At 40.8% G+C, this 4,884-nt stretch overlaps 1 pseudogene; it reads right to left on the bottom strand.

The window, feature by feature from the left end:
* Positions 1 to 750: 750 nt before the first annotated feature.
* LOC129558711 (large ribosomal subunit protein uL30-like) lies at positions 751 to 3,527 on the bottom strand (annotated as a pseudogene).
* Positions 3,528 to 4,884: the final 1,357 nt, after the last annotated feature.

Genomic DNA, 4,884 nt, shown 5'->3' on the forward strand with positions numbered 1-4,884 from the left:
GGCGATACCACCCTGAACGCCCCTGATATCATCTGATCTCAGAAGCTAAGCAGTGTTGGGCCTGGTTAGTACTTGGATGGGAGAAAAGATGATTTCAGTTTTCTTACATTTAGTGAGACTTGTTTTGTTGTCTAACATGTAATATATCCTGGAAAATATTCCATGTGCATGTGAGATGAATGTGTGCTGTACTTCTTTTTGACAGAATGGTCTATAAATGTGCATCAAACCTGTTTGGTCTAATGTGTTCTTTGAGGCCAGTGTTTCCTTGTTGGCTTTCTGTTCCGATGATTTGCCCATTGGTTTAGTGGGTGTTAAAGTCCCTCACTGTTGTTGCGTTGCTGTCAGCTTCTCCCTTTGTGTCTGTTAATACTGGCTTTATGTATTTAGGTGCTCTTATATTGCATGCATATATATTTACAGTTTTATGTTTTCTTCTTGTATTGATCATTGATTGTTAGGTAATATACTTCTTTATCTTTTATTACAGTCTTGGTGTTAAAGTTATTTTTTCTAACATAAGTATTGCTACCCTGGCTGTCTTTTCATTTCCATTTGGATGGAATACCTTTTCCATCCACCACTTTCAGTCCGTGTGTATTTTTAGATCTGAAGTGAGTCTCTAGTGGGCATCATATATATGGATCATATTTTTGTATTCATTCAGCCACTCTATGACTTCTTTTTCAATTTTAAAGCTATCTCTGCTTATTAACTCACCAGATTACAGAAATAATCATAATAGATATATTAGTTCATCCTTCTAATAAGCCTGTTGATCTGATCTTCCCTGTTGCCAGTATCTCTACCTTCTACAAAATGAGTGGTCTTTTTCTTCATTCCATTTCATGGAGAATACAATTCGAAGGTCCAGAGAAAGTTGTTTGCTTCTTTGAAATGTTTTCCAACAGTATAGATCTCATGAATCAGATCCTCCTTGTAGATAATGCCATATTTGCCACAGATTGAGCAATCAGCTTGTTATATGTCAGGGCAAATTGCTTCTTGCTGATTTTGCCCTAACCATGCTTGTAGATAAATTCATTTACTGACTTCAGGCTTGAGTACTCCTGTACAGTGTATAGTTCCACAATTCTCAGCATGTTAATTGAAGCCTTGTTGACCAACCAGTCCATCCTAAAGGAGATCAGTCCTGGGTGTTCATTGGAAGGACTGATGCTAAAGCTGAAACTCCAATACTTTGGCCACCTCATGTGAAGAGTTGATTCATTGGCAAAGACCCTTATACTGGGGGGGATTGGGGGCCAGAGGAGAAGGGGACGACAGAGGATGAGATGGCTGGATGGCATCACCAACTCAGTGCACGTGAGTTTGGGTGAACTCTGGGAGTTGGTGATGGACAGAGAGGCCTGGCGTGCTGTGATTCAAGGGGTTGCAAAGAGTCGGACATGACTGAGCGACTGAACTGAACTGAACTGACTTTGCAGAGGTGCCATTGAAGATCCTATGGAGGCAAAGAAGCTGCAACACTTTTTAAACCTTGGGCTCACACCATTGATACCTCTTATCCTGATGATTTTAAATGAAGATTTGGGTTCTGTGGGTACGTAAAAGTTGCTGCTTTTTCTTATCATCCTAGCCATTCAAATTTCAGTTCTATACATCTGCTTGTACTCCATGTGACAGGGCTTAGCTGTTTCATAGGTATGAGTCCTCCTTGCCTTTCAAAGCATCTTTTGGGCAAGCTTCTTTCTCAGGTGCTTAATCTCAAACTCTGTGAAATTCTTTCACTTTTTCTTAAGGGTTTCTGGCACAATAGGAACCTTCTTTTTCTTCTATTTTGCATCCTCCATGGTTCCAGCTGGGAAGAGTACCCAATGACTTTTCATTGGAGTGTCTAGTCCATTTACATTTGAAGTAATTATTAATAGGTGTGTACTTATTGCCAATTGATAATTGTTTGGGGGTTGTTTTATAGTTCCTTTTTGTTCCTTCTTTTGTTCTTTTCCTTTATGATTAGATTACTAGTTTATTTTTAGATTTTCTTCGTGTGTGTGTATGTGCGTGTGTGTATCTATTATAGATATGGGGTTTGTAGTTACCATAAGGTTTATATATATAGGAATCTTTCTATGTATACAAATGCATTTAAGTTGATTTTCTCTTAATTTCAAATGCATTTCAACAAGCCTGCATTCTTACTCCTCTCTCCCCATGATTGCTCCTTCTGACATCATATTTTATACATTTTTCTTTTGTAAATCCCACAACTACTTATTGTGGCTATGTACAATTTTACTAGTTTTGTCTTTTAACCTTCCTGCTAACTTTATATGTTGTTGATTTACTACATTTACTGTGTATTTGCCTTTATTAGTGAGCTTTTCCTTTTTGTAATTTTCACATTTCTAATTGTATCCTTCCCTTTTTCACTTATTTAAGTCCCTGTAATTTTTCTTGTAAAGCTGATTTCGTGGTGTTGAACTTTTAGATTTTGCTTGTCTGTAAAACTTTTTGATCTCTCCATCAGATCTGATGAAAGCCTTGCCTCGTAGAGTATTCTTGGTTATAGATTTTCCCCTTTCATTGCTTTAAATATATTGTGCCATCCACTGTACATGGAACAACAGACTGGTTCCAAATAGGAAAAGGAGTACGTCAAGGCTGTATATTGTCACCTTGCTTATTTAACTTATATGCAGAGTACATCATGAGGAACACTGGGCTGGAAGAAGCACAAGCTGGAATCAAGATTGCTGGGAGAAATATCAATCACCTCAGATATGCAGATGACACTACCCTTATGGCAGAAAGTGAAGAGGAACTCAAAAGCCTCTTGATGAAAGTGAAAGAGGAGAGTGAAAAGGTTGGCTTGAAGCTCAACATTCAGAAAACAAAGATCATGGCATCTGGTCCCATCACTTCCTGGGAAATAGATGGGAAAACGGTGGAAACAGTGTCAGACTTTATTTTTTTGGGCTCCAAAATCACAGCAGATGCTGATTGCAGCCATGAAATTAAAAGACGCTTACTCCTTGGAAGGAAAGTTATGACCAACCTAGACAGCATGTTAAAAAGCAGAGACATTACTTTTCCAACCAAGGTCCGTCTAGTCAAGGCTATGGTTTTTCCCGTGGTCATGTATGGATGTGAGAGTTGGACTGTGAAGAAAGCTGATCGCTGAAGAATTGATGCTTTTGAACTGTGGTGTTGGAGAAGACTCTTGAGAGTCCCTTGTACTGCAAGGAGATCCAACCAGTCCATTCTAAAGGAGATCAATCCTGGGTGTTATTGGAAGGACTGATGCTAAAGCTGAAACTCCAATACTTTGGCCACCTCATGCGATGAGTTGACTCACTGGAAAGGACTCTGATGTTGGGAAAGGTTGGGAGCGGGAGGAGAAGGGGACGACAGAGAATGAGATGGCTGGATGGCATCACCGACTCTGTGGACATGAGTTTGAGTGAACTCCGGGAGTTGGTGATGGACAGGGAGGCCTGGTGTGCTGTGATTCATGGGGTCGTGGAGAGTTGGACACGACTGAGCGACTGAACTGAACTTCTAGCCCACGAAGTTTCTGCTGAAAAGTCAGATTATAGCTTATGGGAATTCCCTTGTCTGTAATTCGTTGCTTTTCCCTTGCTGTTTTAATATCCTCTTTATATTCAACCTTTGCCACTTTAATTACAGTGTGTCTTGGCTTGACCCTCTTTGGGTTGATACTGTTTGGGACTCTGTGCTTCCTAGATCTGGATATCTGTTTTGTTCTCAAGTTAAGGAAGTTTTGAGCTATTATGTTCAAATGTATTCTCTGCTCCTTTCTCTCTTTTCTTTTTCTGGGATCCCTATATTGTGAATGTTAATATGTTTGATGTCTCAGAGATTTCTTAAACTGTCCTAATGTTTTTCTTATGTTCAACTTCAGTGATTTCTACTCCTCTGCCTTTTGGCTTATTGATCCATTCTCATTCCTCTGTATCTTCTAATATATGTTGATTCCTCCTAGTGTATTTTTTTCACTTCAATTTTGTATTCATCAGCTCTGTTTATTTCTTCTTTGTCTTCTAACTCTTGTTAAACTTCTTGTTGCATTCATCTATTCTTCTTTCAAGTCTCTGCTAATCTTTATGATCATTACCATCTCAACTTCATGTAGTTCTGAGGATTTGTCTTATTCCTTCCTTTGAAATATGTTCTTCTGTCATCTCTTTTTGCCTAATTTGCTGTATCTATTCCTTTGTATCTCATAGGTTGACTATATCCCCCAACTTGGAGAAGTGGCCTTTTTAGGAGACATCCTAAGCATCTTAGCAGGAGAAGGCAATGGCAAGCCACTCCAGTACTATTGCCTGGAAAATCCCATGGATGGAGGAGCCTGGTAGGCTGCAGTCCGTGGGGTTGCTATGGGTTGGACACAACTGAGCGACTTCACTTTCACTTTTCATTTTCACACATTGGAGAAGGAAATGGCAACCCACTCCAGTGTTCTTGCCTGGAGAATCCCAGGGACGGGGGAGCCTGGTAGGCTTCCGTCTATGGGGTCACACAGAGTCGGACACGACTGAAGTGACTTAGCAGCAGCAAGCATCTTAGCAGTGCATTCCCCTCTGGTCTTCTGAGCTATATTCTGTAGTGGTCTCCCCTATTTTGGACTCTGTGGTCCTTCTGTTGTGGCAGGTTGACTACTGTTGGCAGTCTAGTGGGGATGGCTGACCCCTGGTCCAGTTGGTTGCCAGGCTCTGCCTTGTGTGGAAACTACTGGCCAGTGGTTGACAGGGCTGTGTCATGAGATTACTGGATATGGGACCCTGGGGATCCCAGGGCTGGCTCTGGCCCACTGGTACGCATCAACAGATTCTGGGATGGGTAGTTGTAAGGTCAAGATTCCCAGTCAGTTCCTAGTGTCAGCCTGCTGATACATGG

Source organism: Moschus berezovskii, chromosome 8 (genome assembly GCF_049115385.1).
Source record: "Moschus berezovskii isolate FMDL1 chromosome 8, NW_MosBer_1.0, whole genome shotgun sequence".
NCBI classification, from domain to species: Eukaryota; Metazoa; Chordata; class Mammalia; order Artiodactyla; family Moschidae; genus Moschus; species Moschus berezovskii.